The sequence below is a fragment of the Coenobita brevimanus genome, chromosome 84 (genome assembly GCF_032717465.1).
Source record: "Coenobita brevimanus isolate Jiangsu-jjx chromosome 84, ASM3271746v2, whole genome shotgun sequence".
NCBI classification, from domain to species: Eukaryota; Metazoa; Arthropoda; class Malacostraca; order Decapoda; family Coenobitidae; genus Coenobita; species Coenobita brevimanus.
The window spans coordinates 35,689,566-35,715,039 of NC_137037.1; positions in this window are offsets into that span (position 1 = coordinate 35,689,566).

The window sequence follows — 25,474 nt, forward strand, 5'->3', positions numbered from 1 at the left end:
AACTTTTTCACTTCCATGCTCACTTCCCTGTTTCTTATCACTGCTTTCAAGGAACCAGCAACCTTTCTTCCTTGTTGTACCCTTTCACTTCACCCTCTAAATTTCCATCCTTACCGATCATATTACCCAAGTTGCCAGGTACTTAAACCCATTAACATTTTCCATTTCCTCCTCATCCAACCTCACTGTACATTCACTGACTTCACTTCTCTCAAAGACCTTAACTTTGCTCTTCCATACATTCACTATTAGATTCCATTTCTTACACACTCTCCCAGACTCATCCACCAAGCCTTGCAGCTCCCCTTCGTCTTCACTCAACAACACAGTATCATCTGCAAACAACAGTATAGGGAGTTTCCAAAAGCTGCCCTTTCTCACTAGGGTCGCTCCAACATCCACTGCCCTACCTTGTATCTCTTTTATAACCCCATCCATATACAGATTGAACAACCAAGAAGACATGACAAATCTCTGTTCCAATCCAACCTTCAAATAGTAAAATTCACTCAGTTAAATATCCACACTCACTGCAGCCTTAGCACCCTCATACATACCCTTCACGGCATTTAGCAACTTCCCATCTACTCCATATATTCTTAATACTTTCCACAATCCTCGTCTATCCACCCTGTCATATGCTTTCTCCAAATCCATGAAGGCCGCATACAACTTCTTTTCCTTCTCTAGAAACTTTTCCACTAAAGATCTATGAATGAATATCTGATCTACACAACCTCTTCCTTCCCTGAAACCTCCCTGTTCTTCTCCAAATATTCCTCTGTTAATTCCCTAACTCTGTCAGTAAGTATCCTACCATTACACAAAGATGACAAATGCCCCTATGATTACCAAACACTTTTTTTCCCCCCTTTCCTTTGTACTGGGGAATAATTATACCTGACTTCCAAACCTCCGGGACCCTACCTTCCTCCCAGGCCAATCTGCACATCTTCCACATCCATTCTACTACTATCTCTTCCCAATGCTTCAGCATTTCACCACACACACTCCATCAGTTCCTGGGGCTTTCCCCATTTTAACTTTTTTCATTGCTTCCACAACTTCCATCCTACTGATTTCTTTCTTTCACCTCACATCCCTCCTTCTCCCAGCCATTCCCCAGCCACTTATACACTGCATTACTTTCATTCTGTATGTTCAACAATTTCTTAAAGGGTTCTCTCCATCTGCTCACTTTTTCTCCTTTCTCTACTAGTAATCTACTGTTTTTATCTTTCATTCCCCAACTTACTTCTTTGGCACCTTGTTTATCTCTCTTTACCTCTTTCCAGAACATTTTCTTAGATTCCCTCCACTTTATACTCAAATTCCTTCCAAATTCTTCATCCACTCTCTTCGTACTCTCTCTTACTAATCTTTTCATCTCTCTCTTCCTCTCTACATATAATTCTCCCTTCAGTCTCTCAACTTGTCGCCCCTGTTTCTTATTCACACGCAATATGCTTTCTTCTTTTGTGCCACAGCCTTTCTTACCTTTTATTCCACCATGCTGTTCCCTGCACCTCCTTTCGTCTTCTCTTCACCCCACACACCACCTCACATGCTGCACATATTTCTTCTGTGAATATCTTGCACACACCTTTCACGTCCCCCATCTGCTCCAATCCATATTTACCCAATCCCTCCTCCACTTCCCTCTTGTATTCTGCCTGTTTTCCATCCTCTTGTAACCTTTCCCCCATCCTTGTATGAATTACTGCCTCCTGTCCTTCCCTTCTTCTACTTGTCCATTTCTACTTCTCGATTTCATTTGGACTTTAATTCTAACAATCACCAAGTGGTGCTCGGAAAGTCCGCTCCCCCAGCCTCTATATACTCTTGCATCCATTACACACCTTCTCTTCCTTTCATCCACACACACACATACATATTGACTCATTGCCATCCGTTCATTCAGTTCACCAGCCACCCTTCTGATCACTCCCCACGTATACCTATGGATCATTTTGTGCCTGAAGAGGGTATTGACTATCACCAACCCCCTCCCGGCAAAATGTCCACTAGGGCACTGCCATTCTCATCCATCTCTGCAGGCACACCCCACTCACCAACTACTCCATCCACCTTCACATTCTGTGCTTTTCCATTCATACCTTCAATAAAAAACACTCTCATTCCTTTCAAACTTTTCCATGCACGCTTCCACGTTTGTCCAGAACTCTTTTCTCACTCTGCTTGCACTATCTTGCATTTGCGCATACACACACACAATCACTTACATTTGTAGACCATCTTTCAATCTTACCCACACAATCCTTGAACCAACTGATCCATACTCTCTTATATTCTCCTTCCATCTTTTACAACAATACACACTCCTTCTGTTGCCCTCTCATTCTCACCTACTCACGCGCATATACCCCATCCATACTCTCATTGTCTCCCACTCTCACCTCACCAGTTAGTTTCAGTTAATCCACATACATCCACACTCACACCCTCAAGTACCTGGAAAATCTCTCTTTCTTTCACCTCATCGTTTGCACCCCTTACTTTCCATGTAGCTATCCGTATCATGTCCATTGTTCGGTTCTAAGTCGTCACTTTGAGGTCAGTCCTGGTCCGAGGCTTCATGTTAGTATTTTTAGTTGGTTGTTTTCCGGGGAGGGGCACTAACCTTTCGCCAACCTAATTGTTGTCACGTAGGGGTACCCGACACTGACGGGCCAAAAAGGCAAACACTCTGATCCTATTTGTTCTAGTTCAGTCTTTCTTTCTACTCCAGAAAGACCATGTTATTCTTATTCTTTTGAAGAAGGATAATAAGTGGTCCAGAAACTTTCTATTTCAGCTTTCGCTGACTAACGCACAGTATTTGTGAGCACTTGCATACTATTACCGGCGACCGGTGACCCCAAATGACCTAGGAGGTCAACCTCACATGGCCTATGTCCGAACTGGAGGTCATGTGAGTCTCCATGCCAAAAATTGGGCTGCAGGGGTACACAGCGTTGCCCGGGCCAAAAAGGCGAACACTCTACCGGTAACCTCAAATGACCCAGATCTGAATTTTGACTTCCCTTAAGCCATCCTTGAGTCACCCTGATTCAGAATATAAATGGGTCTGGAGGTCTCTGGCCCTTGGTTTGGGCTAGGTTGAATGACAAAAAAATAAACAAACAACGCGGTACTTTATATATATATATATATATATATATATATATATATATATATATATATATATATATATATATATATATATATATATATATATATATATATATATAGTATATATATATTTACCGGTATGTGTGTAAGCTGTGCATCACCTGTCAATGAATCTAGATCTGTTGTCTATCTAGTTAAAAGGCTGGGTGCCCAACCCTTGTCTTGTGCTCCTGTGTACATAATTCCTGTAAACAGATCGATGTCATGTTAGTTACTCAAGCTTACCATCTTATATGTATCCTTTATTGTGCAATCATTTACGATGGTTCAGCCCACTAGCTATATAATATGAACTCTGCATTTTGATCAGCAATCATCAGACAGTTATATTCGTTTCAATTGTCTCGATGAGTGTTTTACTCATATATGGAGAGTTTTAAATTTTATCCAGCCACTCCAGACGACTTCATTCTCCTACGGAAAAAAAAGAAAAGAAAAGAAAACGGTGCAGTCAACGGGTTAACTCTGTAGGTGCAGTGCTTTCTTTCAGATGATTAATGTAATGTACATCAGACGAAATTAATTTAATACGGGTAACCACAAGTACCCTGTTTACAATCTTTCATGGAAGATAGTGGACGCAAGTACATGAAATTGCTTATACATACATTTTTCTTTACAAGGTGGCCATGCAATGCACATCCAAATTAGAGCCAGTACTTAGATGCAAAAATGCGAAAAAAAAGAAACTTCCCCTCAAAATACACTGTTATAAGGATTTGTTTTATCGTAAAACTTGATATTTCACCAGCACCGAGTAAGACTTGATTAAAAAGATTTATGGTAAGTTGGGAAAGACTGGGATAAAAATTTTATTCATTTCTGGGAGAGACTGGCCTAACTTCGCAGTGGTAGGTTTGAACAAAGAAACAAAACGAAGAATAATTATCGAGTCGGCTGAAAGCTACAGGTAAAGGTAAAAGTGTATAGGCATACGTTATCCCTGTCACGGTAGCGACAGCTCTTATATCTGTCTCAGTTATAGCCAGAGGATGTAATTCAGCTGAGAGTGAATACAAAAGCCTGGGAGTGATAATAATGTCGTCATCGACTCCTCTAGGTCAAGTCAACTCTTCTATTCTAGTCTCACTAGCGCTACATGATTTTATTAAACTTGAAGTGAGTTATGGTTTCAAAGTGTCATCAGTATTAATAACGGAATAATTTGTCCGTGGACAGTAATATTGAGGGATCCATGATCATAATGACGATGGTTCAGTCACATTATATAATTATTTATTATTATTATTATTATTATTATTATTATTAAATAAGAGCGTTTTTCTCGGTGTGTGTGTGTTTAAAAGTATAGGTCAGACACTTTAAATCCAATTTCAATAAATGACGGTGGAAGGCTTGACGTTCAACCAATGAACGAATGTGTTGGTTTGATAACAATAGGTAAAACGTCAGAGTTAGTTAGTTCAGACAGCATATATTTCATCTGAAGCAAACTTAGTCGAAGTGTAAGGAGTCAGCCAAGACTAAAGGATTTCGATCCTTGAGAGTAATCTGTTGATGGTGATGGTCGCTGGACAAAGTCAAACACTTGGCTCCTGCACCGGTTAATGGCCGCGGATGTTTCGTTTTTTGTGGCTTCTTCTTTATTTTATTTTATTATTATTATTATTATTATTATTATTATTATTATTCTTACTTTTGTAATTAGTAGTAGTAGTAGTAGTCGTAATAGTAGTAGTAGTAGTAGTAGCAGTACTTATTATTTTGGCGTCTGGTGGTTTAGTGGGTAATTACGGCGCTCCAATCGGATTGAGCCAGTGAAGGTTTATATCCAAAGGATGGTTGGGGTTTCTTGCTCACCTAATGCCACTCAGGGATGAGTGTGGCTGGTCACTCTCATCTTAAATGTCAGGACCAACTTGCCTAGCTACGGGCTCCTACGCTTCCCATAGGGCAACTTAGGATTGGATGATGGAGGGATGGATTATTATTATTATTATTATTATTATAAACCATTTACAACGCTGGGTGGCTACCATATTACCAACCCATACGTGCTCTTTACGTGTCAACAAGTGGGTTGGTGGAGGGTTAGTGCCCCTCCCCGTAAAACAGGTAACTCAAAGTCAAGTGGCCACCTCTTACGGGATTATGGCGTCTGGGAATAGATAGATAGATAGATAGATTATTATTATTATTATTAATGTTTTTGTTGTTGTTGTTGTTGTTGTTCTTAGTAGTAGTAGTAGTAGTAACAGTAAGAGGAGGAGGAGGAGTTGTTGTACCAGTAATAGTAATAGGAGCAGTAGAGGTAGCAGAAGGAGGAGGAGGAGGAGGCAGAGGAGGAAGAGGAGTTGGTGTAGTAGCAGTAGTCGTTGTAGTAGCAGTAGTAGTTGGTAGCAGCAGCAGCAGCAGCAGCAGCAGTAGTAGTAGTAGTAGTAGTAGTAGTAGTAGTAGTAGTAGTAGAATCTGTATTTGTTTAACATTTCATAGATTTATCTTTCTTGATATTTTCACTATTATTATTATTATTATTACTGTTATTACTGGCTACTAAAATTTCATTCTGCCAGAGAATGACTGAACTTGATAATTATAATTCCCGAAAGGGTGCCACATAATTCAGGAAAAAAAGGAAAAAAATCCAATTTATGTTAGGAAATGTGTGTGTGTGTGTGTGTGTGTGTGTGTGTGTGTGTGTGTGTGTGTGTGTGTGTGTGTGTGTGTGTGTGTGTGTGTGTGTGTGTGTGTGTGTGCGTCTCCTGTATTCCTATCATTTCGATGGAACCATACCACTACTACCACTACCCTCTCTAACACCACCATCCCTATCACCACCACTGCCTCATCACCTTTTCCACCATTACTGTTGGCATCCCCACGACTACCACCACTACTACTACCACAATCATCCCTGCCACTGCTACATCTACCATCCCTACTACCATCCACCGCTACCACCACCAGCACCATTATCGCCACCACCACCACCACCACCATTTCAACCACTACCAGTACCACCACCATACCTACCGTTACCATTACCACCACTGTCGGTATAACCAACACTCCGACCATGATCTCTACCACCTACCAATCACCTTCACAACTACCATTACCAATAATATCAACATCCTTACTGCCACCACTACATCCTATAATCACTACCACACTCATCATCAATGTCATCACCACGATCACCACCACACACCACCACTACCGCCACCACCACCACCACCACCATTTCCACGTTCACCACCACTGCCACCACAACCACCACCATTGCCACCTCTACCACGACCTCCATCACTGCCACCGCTACCATCACCACTGCCACCGCCACTACCACCACCACTACCACCACCAGTTCGACACGGCGAATATCGCTTCTGTTAATCCTGATTGATACCGATATTCCCCCCTTTCCCTTACCCCCCTCTGCCTCTCCCTCCCCTCACTCCAGTTGAGCGATTGCCCCCCTCCACACACACACACACACACACACACACACACACACACACACACACACACACACACACACACACACACACACGGACTGATAACACATCGCACACATTCTGTTGCCGGGCGTACGTGTGTGTGTGTGTGTGTGTGTGTGTGTGTGTGTGTGTGTGTGTGTGTGTGTGTGTCTATATATTTAAGTACATGTTCGATGATGAGTCATGTATGTTAGTAAATCCCGGTCTCTGTATATTTGTGACATTTTAGGCATATATGTAAATCAGTAAGTGTATATGGACAGATACTCGTATTTTCATTCCTTCATGTCTGTACGCATCGAATATGCAAATAGTATCGTAACCATGGCTGTGTGCATGTGATTTGCTTATGCGTGTGTACTTGTGTGTGCGTGCACTTCTGTATTTATTTCTCCACATGCCAAACTATTACCAACAAAATTCATGTAACCTTTACTGGTTTTCTTATCGAGTTCTTTCAAAAACAGTTTCGTGCATCAAAAAAATCAATAGTGTTGGCACTGAGCTTTGGCCAAGGAAAGTCATCAGCATCAGTAACTGCAGTTACACACGAGTGATTTTCAAAGTCAATGGATAGAAAAGCATCATTACAAGTAGCTACAGGACTTATGTTCCGAGAGTGTGTGTGTGTGGGGGGGGGGTGTAATTAGATAGATAGATAGGTAGATACCAGCCTATGTGTATATAGATAGATAGATAGATAAATACGGTTTGTATGTATTATCGAACATGTAGACATAGACATTAAACAAAGCTGCGTATGCAAGTATTTTTGGCGTGTGCGTGTGCGTATATATATATATATATATATATATATATATATATATATATATATATATATATATATATATATATATATATAATGTGTGTGTGTGTGTGTGTGTGTGTGTGTGTGTATGTTTGCACTTTTATATGTGTTTTATGTACATATGTATGCGTGCATGTATAATTTTTGGCACACCTGTTGTCTGACATGGCTCATATCTCTGACTGGGATAAAAGTAATCTTGTTTTAATGCATCAAAAACTCAGTTCTGACATCTTTCAACCCGACAAAATCTTCCACAAGGGTATCCTCTAATTTCCAATAATATCCATCTCAATCCTGCATCATCTCTAAACATACATGAGGTTTCATTCTCTCGGGATTTATCTTGGAAAGATCATATTACAACCTCTTGTTAAATCTGCTTCCAAGATCTAGGTGTGCTAAGCCGATTCCATGCCTTCTTTACCCTTGCACAGTTGTTAACTTTATGCACAGGTTTTATACGCCCCTGTGTAGGGTACAACTCTCACTTGTGGGGAGGCTCCCCACATACAACTCTTCTCAATAAGGCTGAGTCAAAGGCTTTTCGTTTCATTAACTCTCCTTCTCGTACTGGCTTCCTTCAATCTTTGTCTCACAGACGCACTGTTGCATCTTTATCCCTTTTCTTATCGCTATTTCAATGGTCGCTGCTCGTATGAAATGTCTGCATACATCTCTCAACCACTACGGCGGGTGCGCAGTACCAGTCTAGCAACAAACTCTCATTTCTTTTCATTCCAGCTCTCTAATGCAAGAGTTAACCGTTACTGCAAGTCCTATATGTATGCAACAAGTCAACTCGGAAACTGTCACCATCTACATGTATTTCCTACTATCTATGACCTCCAGCCTTTCAAACGCAGTGTGTCCAGGCATCTCGAATTAAACGGGTCTTGAATTTGGCTTTTTTATTTTTTATTTTTTTAAGGAACAATTTGCAGGCTCCTGGTCTTGCATAAGAAAAAGTTGTTACCTCATGTGTATGTATTTAGAGTATATGAAAATGTGAGTGTGTCCATAGGTATGTGAACATGTTTCTGGCGTGTGAGTGTATTTGTGCTTGAATATTTCTGTGTATGTTTGTTTGTGTATATATTTACGCATGCATGTATGCATGTATGTATTTTTATCATATGTGTAAATGTCGAATCTGCAAATATGAACGTAATCATGGCTGTGTGCGCATTCTATTTTAGTGTGTGTATGGGTGTATTAGTGTGTGCATGCGGCTGTATGTGTTTCCGCGTGTGTGTGCGTGCGTGCGTGTGGCCGCTTCCGTCACAACTTAGTTTTTCAAATAGCCATCACCCCCTGTCCAAAACACAGCGACCACTGCCACTCCCTTTATCATCCACCATTGCGGGTTGTGTCTGGGGAAGACTAGGACTTCGCATGCATTAATTGTCTACCCAAACCTTCTCATGATGGGGGCAACTCTTTTAATTCATTCCAGCCAACGCCAAAAGATATTATTTGGCTAAATGTGAGCCACAGGGGCCTGACAGTGCTAATATCATCACCATCAATCCTTGGTGGTAGGTGGTGGCGACCATCATCCATCACTTGATGTAGCTCTGCCTACTTATTCCTTCACACTTATTTATCTGTTTATTGATTTATTTTTTGTTCAGTGTCTGTCTTCCTCTCTCGCTAGTACTACCATCATTCCTTCAACACTTTATGAATCTTCTTTCCACTTCAGGTGGCTCTGCTCTGAGTGACGAGTCTAATGGTTTCCCGTTACTCAGGAAACCATTTATTGCGCTGGGTGGTAACATATAACTAAATAACGGGATGATGTGGGGCTAACTGTGGTGCCACAGCAGAACGCAAATGTGGCGTACATCCAGGGACCAAACCTCCACACTCTTCTCTGCATTTCGCCATGGCGAGGCTCTGTCCACCGCAAGGGAATATCGGTTCACTGCACAGGAAGGTCATTCAGGGGTGGTTGCTTGCCTGCGGTTGATAGGTCTGCTCGGCCAGAAAGACAGAGGTAACTCCATCCATCCATTGCCAGACGCCATGTATCCCAAACGGGGTGGTCAAGCGCTTAGAGTTAATTGTTTTACAGGGAGGGGCACTAATCCTCCACCAACCCACTTGACACGTAGGGATGCCAACAGCATCTGGTGTTCCCAGGCGGTCACCCATCCAAGTACTAACCAGACCCAACGAGAGGTAACTCAAAAACAACAATAACCATCAACCCTTACATGATTGGGACAACTTTAGCATTTCATTCCAGGTAGCACCAAATGATTTTATTTAGCTGAGGGTGCCTCATAAGCGCCTGAAAGAATTAATGACTCTTGTGTGCATGACCTTTAACCATTAATCCCAAGATGGATTCTTGGTCCTCCTATCCACTTTGTCTCCTACAAGCCCGAACTGATTTTGTTTTCCTCCAGGTTGATGGAGTTTTCGTTCCTGAGTTTTATGAGGATTCATTCCGATGTTTTGCTGCCTTTTGTTCCGTATTGTGCAGTGAGCTTCCTTATCAGTGTGGGGGAGCCGGTGGACCTGTTCATTCACCTGTATAAACGGGTATCGGGAAGTAGACTATCTCTTGCGTGATTTTTTCTTCTGGAAAACTGAGATTGCAGTAAGTGATTGTCTTCCTTAATGACCCTCGTGCAACGAAGCATTAACCCTAAGCAGCCTTCTTATTCTTATTTGTATTTCATTCCTTTACCACGAGAATAATTGTTTCTCTTCTACACTTACCACCTCCAGATGATTTTATTCACTTCAGGAGGGACACTTCGAGCTGGTAGGATTCAACATAGGTGTATAACATGCCCAATGAGAATACTTTCCGAAATTTAGTAAAATTAACTGATGGCAAAAAAAAATAATAATGATAATATGCACTAGTACGTTCTTCAGCGAATTTCAACCCTAGCAGGATATGAGTAATCCTAACTATACCATCTGTTCACCATCAGACGATGTATCCAAAATTAGGAATGGCTTCCGGTAACATCGTATTATTCAGTTAAGGTGTGGCTTCCGTCCCCTCAGATGCATTTTGTTAGACGCAGCTTCCCTTCTGAGCTTCATGTCTAGGAGGTTCTGCTAAGTTGGATAAATTCATCTGACAACAGCAAGGATAAAATGACTCGCAAGGGGTATGGGGATTCAGCCACTGAATACAATGACATATTTGGTATTTAATTTGCTACCACAAGACGATTTTACTGAGCACAGGCTATATCCCTCGTAATGATAGATTTCCTACTTCAGTACGATGATGTGCTTTAAGATTTACTCTTGCTATCACGGATGATTTTACTCACCCTAAACACTCCCAGAGTGAGAGGGTTTGAAGAAGCTTCCTTTAATCCCTGCCGTACGTGACCTTTCTTAACCATGTGAGTTCGGTTACGTTAATTCATGTTTTAGCCTTCCTGCCTCCAGCAGATTTTGCTCAGCTTTGTGAGACCTCCTGGACTGAAGGCTATAACTAACCTCACCATTTCAAAAAGTTTCTCCTAAGCTAAAGATACTCGGCTGGATATAGCGAGAACAGAAAATGTGTCACCGGACTGAAGGAGTTCATATGAAAAAGATCACCTAAAGATTAAAAAAGAAGAAAAAAAAACATACGAGACATCGTGAAGGGTTACTGAGCTGGGAGAGGCACAGAGGAGTGTTTACAGGGTTTGGCCTTTGTACTGCTGCATACCAGTTTTAGTTTTGTGGTGGGGCTCCAGTTTGTACAAACTGCTCTCAGTTCCCTCCCTCTCCTTCAAAGGAAGGATGAGGAACTTAATCCTGCAGTCCACTGGGTTTACGTTTCATATGAGCCTGTAGCCAAAACAACAAAAAACAACAAAAACAGCAACAGCGGCAGCAACTGTTTTACTTTTATTACTGTTTTTGCCTGTGTTCGTGTTCACCATAGATGAACCGAGGGATTTGACTTATCCTTTCAGCGGGAGGACGTAGGCCATTTCTCATATCAGCTGTGCTGTCTCCAGACGAGTTTACTGAATTTTGGAAATATCTGAGAGTGGGTTAATGGGGTCTCTGTCGTCCAGTAACAGCAAGTATAAAATAAAGCAGATTATCGCACTGACGGGGATGATGTGAAAGTGGAAAAGGGAGGAAGAGAGAGAAAAGAGGACGAAAGAAGAGAACACGAAAAGAAAGCTTGAGAAAAAGAGGAAACAAAGTAAAAAGAGGAGGGGAGGGAAAACGATGAGGAGAGGAAAAGAAAGAGGAAGAAAACAAGGAAATAAGGAGAGAAAATGAGAAAAGGGGGAACAGAAAGGGAGAGAGGAAAAGAGATGTAATGGTGAGAAAGAGATGAAGAAGGGAGAGAAAAAAGGATGAAGGAAGAGGAAAGGAGGAGTGAGTGTATAAGAAATAAGACAATTTGAAAAAAGTGAGATAAGGAAAGAATAAGAAAATGAACGGAGAAAAAAAAAGGAGGGAGAGAGAGAGAGAGAGAGAGAGAGAGAGAGAGAGAGAGAGAGAGAGAGAGAGAGAAAGGTAACGGAAAAAGAAACAAAAAGAAAAAAAGAGGATAGCGGATGGAGGGAAAGAACAAGCGTAGAAAAGGAAAAAAAGAAGACACGGGAAGGAAAGCAGTGAGAGAAACGGAAGAAAAGAAGAGAGAGAGGAAAAGGACCAAGTGAGAGAGAAAGAGAAGATGGAAGGAAGAGACTTACGGAAAAGAAATGAGTGTGTGAGGCAGTCGTTTTACCACAGGAAATACACTATACTACCTTGTGTGTGTGTGTGTGTGTGTGTGTGTGTGTGTGTGTGTGTGTGTGTGTGTGTGTGTGTGTGTGTGTGTGTGTGTTTCTCTCTCTCTCTCTCTCTCTCTCTTGTTTGGTCCTCTCTTCCCTTTTCTCTCATTTTTTGTCCTTTTCCTCTTATTTCTGCCTCCCCTGCCTCTCCCCTCAGCGCGGCGGAAGAGGGTGAGGCAGGGTGGGCGAGGCAGCAGACACATTGGTAGGCACAACAAGCATTCCAGGGAGCAGACGGAAGAGGGTGAGGTAGGATGTGGGCAGGCAGGCGATTAGGCAGACAGTTGGCAGGCAGGGACGGGAGGTAAACAGGGAGGGAAGGCATGAAGGAAGGTTGGTAAGGATGGGGAAGCAGGAAGGAAGGGAAGGTAGTCAGAGAGAGGAGCAAGTCAGGGGTAGGTAGTGAGGGGAAGGAAGGAGAGATGACAGGTAGGCAGGAAGGGGGGGCAGATGAGAAGGGGAGAGAGGTAAAGAAAGAAGTTGGTATGGAGGGAGGGGTAGATAAGAAGGGGAGACAAGTAGAAGGGTATAGGTAAGGAGAGGGGACAGCTAAGGAAGGAGATAGTTAAGAGGACAGCAGGTAAAGAGGAGAGGTAAATAGAGAAAGGAGATAGGCAAGGAGGGAAAATCGGTAGGAAGGGGTGTTAAGGAGAGAGGGAAGGTAGGTAAGGAGGAGAGGCAGGCAAAGAAGGAAGGCAGATGTAAGCAGGAGGATCATAGGCAGGCGGTGGATTAAACAGGGGAGGCCAGGCCACGACAGGGTGTGGCAAGGTCCAGGCTAGAGGACAAAGGCAGTCGTGTGGGATGGGACAGACGGTGAGGTAGGAATCTGGTAGGTTTGGAAGGAGACAGGTAGCGTAGAGAGAGAGAGAGAGAGAGAGAGAGAGAGAGAGATTATGTCTACGGGAGTCTACAGTATATACTCAACTTTGCTACACAAATTCAACTCTGCCCACACTGAAGGGGTTAAGAGAAGCTGATGTACCCTTACCAAGCTCGACTGCACCAGCAACACATATACAAAGTAACTACTGGATACATTTTACCCTCTGATGGTCGAAAAAAACTAGAGTAGTCGACATTAGCGGGCATCGGATGATTTTATTTAGCTAAGAGCGAGTCATAGGAGTGTAAATGACAAGATTGGCATCATCAACTTAGTCATGGTAGGGTTAAACTTCGTTTTCTGTTCCAACAAACATCAAACGATTTTATTTAGCTGAGATTGAGCATAGGAGCTTAAAAGTGCTAATAGTTTCACCATTAACCCCCTCATGGTGTGACAGTTCTAGTACTCTATTCGAGCTTATGCCAGATGATTTCATTTAGCATATAATTAGTAGAGGAGCGTGAGTGATAATGCAGGTCTTGAAAATGTAACATGATGAATGTTGTTTCTGTGATTTTTGTATATTTAGTATATATCTGGAATGCTAATTCCAAATTTTACACCGGTTATCCTCCATCATGTAAGGTTTTCTCACAAAATGATGAAGATTATTACTCAAGTGTATGCATGAACTGACATACGAGCAAAAAAATCAAAATTGAAAATATATATGCAGCCGTAAATATTGAATAAAAGTACACAATGTGCACAGCACTCATATTTTATAAACTCCTTCATTCAAAACCGGTTTATAACTGCTACTGGTACTTCTCCGTTAATGGGTTTTGGTGGATTCTCGCTGTGTAACATCCAGCACTGCTCGGTCATCACGTTGACATTACATTGTACTTGGTGTCTTCTCTCCACTTCTTTTTTTATTTCGATGAAGTCTTTCACCTTACTCTTCATCATAGCTCTCAGATTTTCCAGAAAGTAATGCAAATGAGCATTCAGGAAATGCACTTTGAGACTCATGTTACATCCGAGGGCTTTGAACTTTTCCAGCAACCTGCTTTTAATGTTTCTCTAATTTGGATTCCAATAGTTACCTAAAAAGTTTTTAGTGACATCTTTCATGACAATCCATGCTGTTTTTCCAACAACAATAGAAGAGTTTTCAAAATCTGCCTCCTTCACAAGTATCCTTATATCAGATCCAACAAATATACTCTCTTTGAGCTTGGCATCCAACAGTCCTGGAAATCCCCTGCAAAAATACTTAAACCCAGCTCCGTCTTGTGGCAAAGCTTTAGCAATTGCTTCATTAGGCCAAATTTTATATGTAGAGAGGGTTAAAGAATCTCTCTCTCTCTCTCTTTTGTTATAGATCAACCAAACATTCTCGTACATTATTCGTTGTCCTTGGTAAAAGTTGCCTTCTACTTGGCCATTATTTCTGATAACAGTGGAAATTCCTGGCTCTGCTATCCCCATACAAGAAACACGGAAACTTTGTGTAGCCTGACTGTTGTCCAAGCAACATACATAGTACATTTAAGTCCCCACAAATCATTGTGGTATTTATAATAAATATTATTTAAGACCATCAGTAAGTTTTCATAATTTTACTTGATGAATGAGCTACAGGAACAGAAAAATAAGTGTTGCCATTATCCAGAAAGAACTACTTTAAGGCTTCATTTTGAAGAATTAATGAACCATCACCACTCATCAACACTGTAAAATTCACCAAACTTTTCTTTTAAGCCAGAAGGATCTGTAGAATAACCCAAATAATCTTCCTTTTTTTAATATGGGAGAAAATCTTTTTCTCCGTTCTTTTACTAGAAGAATGATATACCTGACGATAATAAATTTTTATATTATAGTCTGGACCCTAAAGTCTCAAGAAACTCCTTAACGGGACCTAAGTCACCAGATAGCTTAGCTTATATTGAGAAAAGGGTTCTGTGTAATGGGTATCACACTGGAAGTCGAATTCATCAGTATTGCCACAGCTCTCTAGGTCAAAACTACACTGCATGTTTTCAAGGTTCTCAGTTGGTATTGGAACGGGTATATGTGGTCCATAAGCAATGGGTCGAAAGGCCAATGAAGGGTGGATAAAGAATTTCTTCTCCCTCTCTCTCTCTCTCTCTCTCTCTCTCTCTCTCTCTCTCTCTCTCTCTCTTTTTTTTCTTTTTTAATGTACCCTTGAACATTACATGAGAGTCATCACTGTCATTCTTTGGCCTCCACCATGTCTCTGGAACACCAAAACTAAAACAATTTCTTGTTCGTTTTGTTCATTGCCTTAGTTCTTCAAAACAAATGGAGCAGATGTTATGGGGAACCCATGATTTAATCTGGTCCCCAAGTTTCACTACAAAGTATGCATCTTCGCTTTTTTTTGACAAAGTTTTTAATAATTCTCAGCAGCTTGCTTTTCACGAATTCACCACAGATGTAACAGAAACTGTATTGGCAGTCAGCACAACCTCGCGCAGCCATTTTCAGATAAACTACAACTGACTCTTAAATAAATAATAAAATACTATGAACTCCTCTAAAAAAGTAAAACCCATACAATGCACTTCGGGACAGTACTAAAGCTAATCACACTCCTACAATGTATATACGTCCGAACTGTACTGAGGCGAGATGCAAACTAGCACACTTCTTTCTTTTCCCTTCCAAACCCCTTTCTCACCTGTTGATATTAGCATTCAGTCCTGTTATAAAGCAAATAAAAGTACCAGATTCATGTTTACATCTGTAGATTAATGAGAAAAACTGGCTATGCTACATTGTGAAACGTAGGCCAGAGTCTGATCAAAAAAATTTCTGGGCTCCGTGGTTGCAAAATCTACATTCGTGAACAACCTGTGCGTGATAAAATTTAGCACAGTTTTTAAATTCAGAGTATGGAAACTGATAAGATTCAAACAATTAATAATGATCAGTTTTTTGCTGCAAATCTGTGAAATCTACAGCTTTCCCATACATACATTGACAAAATACTGAGGTAGGCTGCTAGAGCCAGCCGAGGGATGGTAGAGAGTAAGGCAGGAAACTGACACAAAGCACAGGTTAACACCTTCACAATGAGGACATTTTTGGTATCAACCCTTTTAACCCGATGACGCTTTATCTTTTCATCCTTGCTTCCACCAGACTATTCTATTCAAGTTAGAAGAGTCAAAGTGTACTGAAGGGGTTAGTGATGGCTTTATCTAACCTCTTCCAGTCGAAACGATTTCCTTCAACTGAATAAAATTGTCTAAAGAAAGAAAGAAAGAAAGAATGAAATAAAAAATGCGTCATCAGAGTGAAAGGTTTCATTGTGCAGTCTCTAGACTGTTTCAGTAAACTTTGGGGAAATGTTTCGAACTGGAGAGGTTAGCTGTAGTGTTTATTAACCCCTTCATAGCTGAAGGTCCTCCTCATATTGCATGATATCGCCTGGTGTTAGCTTCTTTAAACTGAAAAGTATGTCGCCTGATTCAGTGAGGTAACTACACTCAGTTACGGCTACAGACAACACCTCCACACCTGCTGAGAGACACTGAACGAGCAGGCAAGGGTTTGGCAGGGGGAGGCAGGTGCAAGGTAGGAGGTACAGGCAGAAGGGGGGGAAGGGACCGGGGTAAATCAAGTTATGTAGGGGAGGCAGGAGTGATGTACCGGTAGGGAACAACGGTGAGAGGCACAGGTGAGGCAGGTTAGGGTAAGGTAGTGATGAGGTGAGGAGGGGTGATTTACTGTGGGAGTGTTGAAAGTAAGGTAGACAATAGAAGCAGAGACTGGAGGCAAAATACAGGCAGGTTAGGTGATAAATGTAGGTAACAGGTAGATAGAAGAGACAGGACTGAGGCAGTGAATGAGGAAGGAATGAAGGTTGGAGGCGGGAAGCAGAGGAAAGTGGCAGGTTGAGAAGTGGAGGTGAGGAAGGCCAAAAAGAAGCAGCATTGAAGATGAGAGTAGGCAGGATAAAAGCAGAGGTGACGTTGTAAAAAGAGAAAGTAACTGATAGGAGAAACAGGAGGAAGGAAAGAATTGAGACAAGGACAGGAGGGGAGAGATGAGAAGCAACGCAAGGTTGAGGCAGGTTGGCAGAAAGAGACGAAACAGAAAGGTAAGCATGAGTGAGGTAAATGAAGGACACTGAAATAATACAGTGAATACATTGATGAGTCTACGTTTTAGACAGAGGGTGAGACAGGCAAGGAGCAGCAGAACCAGGTGGTGAGGTAGGCAGGAAGAGACAGAGGGCCGTGGTGAGGCAGGTAGGAAGTGGCACAATGTAGTGGAGAGACAGGCAAGGAAAGGCAAAGGGCAGTGGTGAGGCAGGCAGAGAGAGGTAGAGGACGGTGGTTAGGTAAGTAGGGACAGGCAGAGGATGGTGGTGAGGCAGGAAGGAAGAGGCAGAGTGTGGTGGTGAGGCTGGCATGGAGTGGCAGATGACAGTGGTGAGACAGGCAGGGAGAGGCAGAGGATGGTGGTAGATCATGGTGAGTTAGGTAGGAAGAGGCCGGGCAGGGTGAATGGTTAGATAGGGATCAGTGAATGCACGATGGATAAAGCAACGGTACGGCAGGGAAGAGCAAGGCGGAAGCTAAGAAAAGATAAAGGAGTTAAGTGTGTGTGTGTGTGTGTGTGTGTGTGTGTGTGTGTGTGTGTCTGTGTGTGTGAAAGAGAGAGAGAGAGAGAGAGAGGGGGGGGAGGCAGGGAGGGAGGGGTGAATAGGGAATCAAAGAAATACTGAGACAGTTGAGAAAGCGGAGATGGGAGTGAGGGTTGAGGCAGGGAGGGAGGAGTGAGGCAGAGAGGTGTAAGGCAGGGTGGGATGAGGTAAGAATGAATGAGGCGGAGAGGGAGGGGATGAGCAGGGATCTGTGAGGCAAAGAGGAATGAAACAGGGATGGGTGAAACAAGGAGGGAGTGTTGAGGCAGGAATGAGTAAGGCAGAGTGAGGCAGGATTGAGTCAAGTAGGGAAGGAGGGAGGGATGAAACAGGAATACTTGAATCAGGAATGGGCAAAACAGGGATGGAGGTGTAAGGCAGGAACAAGTGAGGCAGAAATGAGTAAAGCAAGAATAGGTTTGGCAGAGGGAGAAATGGGTGAAGCAGGAATGGATGGGGCAGGGAGAGAGATGTGAGCAAGGTTTGCAGGGAGCAGTGGTGAGGGTTTGTCAGGAATGAGGCGATGAAGACAGAATAAAGCAGAGAGAAGAAAGGGGGGGGGGGGAAACAGACAGAGGGCTGTAGCAAGACAAGGAAGGGAGAGCTTATGGAGGGAGGGATGGAACAGTAGCAGGTAGGAGGTGTGTGGCAGAGAGGTGAACCATGGAGGAAGGAGGGAGGCGAGGAGGCAGGGGTATGGAAGGGAGGCATGGACGCAGGGGTGAGTCAAGGATGGAATGGTGAGACGTAAAGGAAGGGGTTAGAGAGGAAGGACGAGAAAGTGTGGGGCAGGGGATGAGGCGTGAGGCATGGATATGAGGGGTAATGAGGGGTAACAAGGAGGTAAGGAGGGAGGCAAGAAGGGGTGAACAGGGAAGGAGGTGTGAGGCACAGAAGGAGGAGTGAGGCTAAGCAAGGGTGATGCTGAGAAAGATAAGGCTGGAAAGGAGGAGGGAGGCAGGGGAGGTGGGATGAGACAAGGAGGAAGCGGTTAGGCAGACACATGTGAAGCAGGGAGATGAGGCTGGGGTGACACAGAGATGGGTGAGACAAGGTTAGAGAAGGGTGTGCGGCATAGGGGTGAGGTAAAAGAGGAAGGAGTGAGGCAGGGACAGGAGAGGCAAGGGGCAGGGAAGAAGGGTAAGGAAGTGGGTGTGGCAGAGGGGTAACGCAGAGAGGTGGGGCTGATGGTGAGACAGAGAGGTGAGGAAGAGGGGTAATGGAGTGAGTAAGGCATGGGATGAAACAGAGGGGTGAGGCAGAGGAGTGAGGCAGGGGTGAGGCAGGGGGGTGAGGCAGAGGCTAAACAATTAATGCTGGTCAAGTCTGGCTGGACTGAGTGTAATTGGCCTTCACCGCACAACTTCACTCTCGCCATGTTGTTGTTGTTACTCACTCACTCGTTTGTCATGGACTCGTTACTCACTCGTTACTCGCTCGTTTGTCATCCGTTCGCAACTCGTTATTCGTCAGTTATTCATGAACTCTTTATTCATCATTCACTCCTTTGCCAACCACTAGTTATTTCCTCCTTTGTCATAAACTCGTTAATCACTGACTCATTTCTAGCCCTTTTGTCACCCATTCGTTACTCACTAACCCGTTACTCGTCTGTCGTCCACTCGTTCCACATTCATTCGTCACTCTTTTGTCATCTACTTGTAACTCTGTCTGTTAGTAACCCACTTTTACTACACCTGTTTGTCATTCACTCGTTACTTGCTTGTTTGTCAGCCACTCGTTACTCGTTCATTTGTCAACTCGCTCGTTTGTTATCCCCCGATGCTCGTTCGTGTATTATTCCCTTGTTACTCATTAATCATTCACTCACTACTCATTACTCATTCTCCCGTCACTCATTATTCTTTCATTTGTTATTCATTAAGCTTTCATTTGATACTCATTATTCATTCACTTCTTACTCATTCTCTCGTTACTTAATATTCATTCATCCATGGTTATTCGCTTGTGACTCATTACCCTTTCACTCATTACTTATTCACTCTTTGCTCATTTCTCATTCGCTCATTACTCATTCATTCGTTAATTATTCACTCGCTACTCATTACTCATTCACTCGTTACTCATTACTCATTCACTCGTTACTCATTACTCAGTAGCTCGTTACTCATTCACTCGTTACCCTTTACTCACTCTTTTGCTACTCTTTCACTCGTTACTCATTACTCATTCGCTCGTTAATCATTACTCATTCGCTCGTTAATCATTACTCATTCACTTGTTACTCATTACTCGTTCACTTTTAACTCATTACCCTGCACTTGTGACCATTGCACTTACAGTAAGTTAGTAACGGATGTGAATTGAAAACTATAGGTTGAGGTATGAGTAAGAGCAAAGAGTGAGGGATGAGTAAGAGTTTAAGGTGAGGGGTGAGTAATAAGTAAGAGTATGAGGTAACAGGTGAGTAAGAGGAAGGGTGAGGGGTGAGTAAGAGCATGGGATAAAGGGTGGATAAGAGATGAGGTAAGGGGGTGAGTAAAAGCAAGGAACGAGGGATGAGTAAGAGCATGGAGTGAGGGATTAGTACACATAAGGATTCAGGATGAGTAAGAGAAAAGGGTAAGGGATGCAAGCTAAGGGGGGAATGGGGTGGGTATGACTAAGGATTGAGCGGCGAGTAATGAAAGCTATGGTATAAGTCGTATTTATGATACATTCGATTTTATACAGCTAAGGAAATACTTCTCGCACAACAGGATTTACTGAAGACCATATATCGTCCCTCTTGTCCGTAATGTCTGTCCTAAGATGAATAAAATCGTCTGAGGCCAAAACGAGGAAAATAGACGTCATGGGATTCAAGATGACACTGATTCTAAGCCAACGTCATACTGTAGTTTGTAATTGCTACCTCCAGACGCCTTCATTCAGCTCAGGAGAAACTTTTTGAACAGGGGTCATAATCTTAAATGACCTCTGGTAACAGCAAGAATAAACTAACAATGACGTCCGCGGGCTAAAGGGATGAAGTAATGAAGACGATACGAGGAAGACATGAGGAGCAAAGGTGAAAGGAGAAATGTGTCGGGGATAGGGGTGAGGGGTGAATGGTTTGTGGGTGAGGGTGAGAGGTGTTAACTGGGAACATGTGCTCTGTGGGAGAGCTTATAGGGGTGAGGCCACATGGGGGAGTCTTATGGGGTGATGATATGTGGGGTGACAGTGACATGAGGAGAAGCTTGGGAGCCACGAGTGAGATGATGGGAGTGAAGATGACTTGTGGGATGAGAGTAGGATGAAACTATGATGGGGTAAAGGACTGTACAATGGGGTGAAGATATATGGAACTATAATGAGGTGAGGGTATAACAATATTATGGTTGAGTGAAAACTGGTTTGTCGAGGTGAGAGCAGATTGGTACTGTGATGGGGTGAAGATGCCCTGTGAAGTTGATGGATTTGGATGGAAGATCGGCTGTGGGTATCAGCTTGCTTATGTGCTGGGCTGAGGACTGTAGGGGTCTTTGACATCTGGTTTTAGTCATTTCACGTAAATGACGAAGATTATTTCTATGTCCTCTGTGTCACCCAAAAAGACGATGTCGCCGGGGCTAATCTTCTGTTATGGGGTTCCTGTGATATTGCGTGATAATGCGGTACCATCAATTAGGTAGACACAGAAGGAAATTTTACCTCATAGCTTTGTTCAGCCTCTTCAGTTAAGCCTATACAATACACTAATAAAGTGAGTACAATACACTAATAAAGTGAGTTGACTAATACAAAATGATAAAACTTTCAGTTACTACTGAGAAAAATCAGTCAAGGAATATGAATAGGATGCAGGGCTCTTAGTAAAAAGAATATACTACCTTGTCTTTCAACCAAACAAGAAATTTTAAGTGTCTTTCCAGTTCACCTTACTGTCAGATCATTGAACGTATACTTGGGAATACTTCGCTATGAATGGATTAACTACAATTAGGTATGATTAGGAAGGCCATTTTTTTTTTCCATAAAGGAACAGAATAAAGTAAAAGGTCTAGCTCAGCCTAATTCATATCACTGAACACCAGAAATGTAATGAACATGGACTAGTCAATTTCTTGTTGATCAGAAGAGAGGTAAAGAATGGCATTTCAGGGATTCAGTGTAACATTTGGACTGATATAATTTCTTTCATCTAAGAAAAATAGAAATAATCCACTGTTATGTAGTTGCAATTCTTAGGCTTATAACTAGCGGAAAAAATTGTTTATTTGAAACTTTTTGTAAAGCTTTGGCTGCTAACATTTCTTTCATATAATCAAAATGTTTTGGAGTTAGCTTGAAGACAATGTCCATAGTTTAAGAAGAAAGTGGACAGAGGACCAGAGGGAGAAAAGAAATCCGTAAACATACTAACACACATTTGGTAGGAGTGGATAAGGTTGATAAAGTTTGTCTTGGAGTGGAATGAGTCACGCTGACGGCGACTACTACGACGACGACGACGATGATGATGATGATGAATGGGCTCGAGGATTGTGAAGGTGATAGGGTAAGGACGGTAGGGGTCACAATATTAGATAAAAGGGGGAAAGAGGCACAAGAGAGGGTAGACAAATAATGACATAAATGATGTTAGGGGAGACTTTTATGATGAGAGGGGAGAGAGAGAGAGAGAGAGAGAGAGAGAGAGAGAGAGAGAGAGAGAGAGAGAGAGAGAGAGAGAGAGAGAGAGAGAGAGAGAGAGAGAGAGAGAGAGAGAGAGAGAGACAGACAGACAGTCAGTGACAGAGACAGGCAGACAGACAGACAGACAGACAGACAGACAGACAGACAGATACAGACTCGGGACTTATCTTGAAAATATCATATTACATCTCTTGTAAAATCTGCTTCCAAGAGATTGGGTGTGCTAAGCCGACTCCGCACTTTCTTCACCCCTGCACAGTTGTTGGCTCTGTACAGGGGTTTTATCCGCCCCTGTGTGGAGTACAACTCTCATGTGTGGGGAGGCTCCCCACATACAGCTCTTCTCAATAGGGTGGAGGCAAAGGCTTTTCGTCTCATTAACTCTCCTCCTCTTACTGACTCCCTTCAACCTCTGTCTCTTCGCCGCACTGTTGCATCTTTATCTCTTTTCTATCGCTACTTTAATGGTCACTGCTCCTCTGAACTCTCTGCTTGCATTCCTCCACCTCTACGACGGGCGCGAAGCACCCGTCTGGCAGCAAACTCTCATCCTTTTTCTGTCCAACTCTCTAATGCAAGAGTTAACCGTTACTCCCAGTCTTTCATTTATGCAACAGGTCAGCTCTGGAACTGTCTCCCTCTGTCTGTATTTCCTGCTGCCTATGATCTCCAGTCTTTCAAACGCAGTGTGTCCAGGCATCTCAAAATGATCGGATCTTGAATTTGGCTCTATATTGTATTTTGTTTTTCTCTTGGAGGGAACTGTTACTGCGGGCTCATGGCCTTTGGTTCCTTCTTCCTCGCATTAAAAAAAAAAAAAAAAAAAAGACAGACAGACAGAGACAGACAGAGACAGGGAGACAGACAGAGACAGGGAGACAGACACACAGACAGAGACAGGCAGACAGACAGACAGAGACAGGCAGACAGAAAGACAGAGGAAAACTAGAGGGGCACTCAGTGGAGCGCATCTCTCCGACAAAGGCAAAATAATTTCCAAACTACTCTTCATAATGGGTTAGGTTTCTCATAATTGAACAGGGTGTTGCCAAAAGTGATATCCGGATCCAGAATCTGTTAATACGATCCGGATCGGTCCCAGAAGTTAGTGCAGTATTCCCTGGGACATTGGCTATCTACCCCTCAAATTTGGTCCAACTCTCTCTTTTAGTTTTTGAGTAATCCTGCTACAGACAAACAAACAAACGAACTGGAGTGAAAACATACTCTCCTTGTCGGAGAAAAAAAGAATTTAAATGAAAGAATGGCAGACAGGCACACTGACAGACAGACAAACACAGACAGAAAGATAGATAGACAGACTCGGGTGAAAAGCTGTAAAATTACTGGGGGGGGGGGAGGGTGCGAGACAAAAGTGAGAATATGTCAAAGTGCGAATAGGACGAGGAGGCATATGAAGGTTGAAGAATAACAAAATGGTTGACAGTTAAATGAATAAAGGAAAACGAAAAGAGAGAGAGAAAAATGGCGAAGTAAAAGAAGAGGGATAGAAAAAATAAAACGTTGAGTAAAGATGAAATAACTAGCAATCAGAGACAGAAAACGTGGATATACTGTATATGGTAAGGATTTTCACTGAAGAAACTACGTGTGTGTTGGGGGTGGAAGTTGTGTTGGTAATGGAATGATTAGTATGTATGGAGATCGGTGCCTGGAAATGCTTGGTGAAAAAGGGGTTAGGTTCAGAAGAATGGGGTGAGGGGTTGGGATGAGTGTGAGTACTTCAAGAGAATGAGGGAATGAAAAAGAGGGTATGAAAATGGTGAGGAATATTGACTCTCGAATCCAGTGTTTTTTCTATGTTATCTTCCTACCACCAGGCATTTATAAAGATATTATTCGAGACGCTGGTAACTGGCTGGTTAGATGAAATCTTCATTTTTAAATTATTATCGGATATGCAGCCTACAGTCCATTGGAGTTTGCAGCAAAAAAACTTAGACAAAATGTCCTCGGAGTGAGGGAGTTAATGGAGGAGGGAGAGGCGAGTGGGGTGCCAGATGTGTGGGAGGAAAGTGAAATGAAGGATGGAAGAAGAGAGAGGTGGGAGAGGTGAGAATGAGAAGGAAGAGAATACAGAGGGAGCTCAAAGGACAGCAAGCAAAAATAGATTGAATGGCCCTTTCTATGCTGTATGTTTAGGATAAATTATAAACATTCTTTGGGTCAAGGACAAAGATAGGAATGCAGGAAGACCCTCCCCCATCAAATCCTACAGTCGAAACTGTCATTAAACAGTGATAAGGACTATTATACAACACAGAAAAGCTGTCACGGAAACTTCATAAGAAAGGAATAGAAAGCGTTCAGAGAGAGCATACCTCCTCCAATGCCACTGCCATTAAAATAGTTTTGGATCTGGATCCGTGGATATAGAATCAGGATCCAGATCCGGATCTGCCCACAAATTTAATAAATTCTTCCTTGCTCCATCGCCCGCCTTTCCACAAAATTTCATTGAAATTCATTAACAACTTTTGGAGATATTGTGCGGGATACTCAGGATCCAGATCCGTCCCCAAGTTAATAATTTCTTCCTTGGCCCATGGCCCACAAAATATAATCAAAATCCATTCTTAACTTTTTGAGCAATCCTGCTAACATTCAGGCAGGCAGCAGGTAAACAAACGACATCCATTTACAAAGTCTAATATCTCTACCTCTCAACTCAGTACAGCCATCTCCATAAATCAAGATCTATCTACAATCAGTGAATGGGAACAAAACAACCTTGTGTCTTTTAATGCTAGTAAAACTAAATATATACAGTTTACTAATAGACAGATATTACCAGATTAGTACATTACCTTCTGTGCTACTAATATTCCCATCTCCAAAAATATTGAAATTCTTGGTGTCTCACTTAACAGTGCCCTCAGCTGGACCTCTCATGTCAGATCACTTGCTCAAACCGCCTCAAAGAAACTTGGATTATTGTACAGAGTCCGTAACTTCTTCGCCGATGAGCAGTTAGCTATAATTTATAAGAGTCATGTGCGCTTTCAGCTTGAATATTGCTCACCCTTGTGGAATGGTTGTGGAGAGGTTGCATTAAGACAACTAAACAAAATTCAGAAT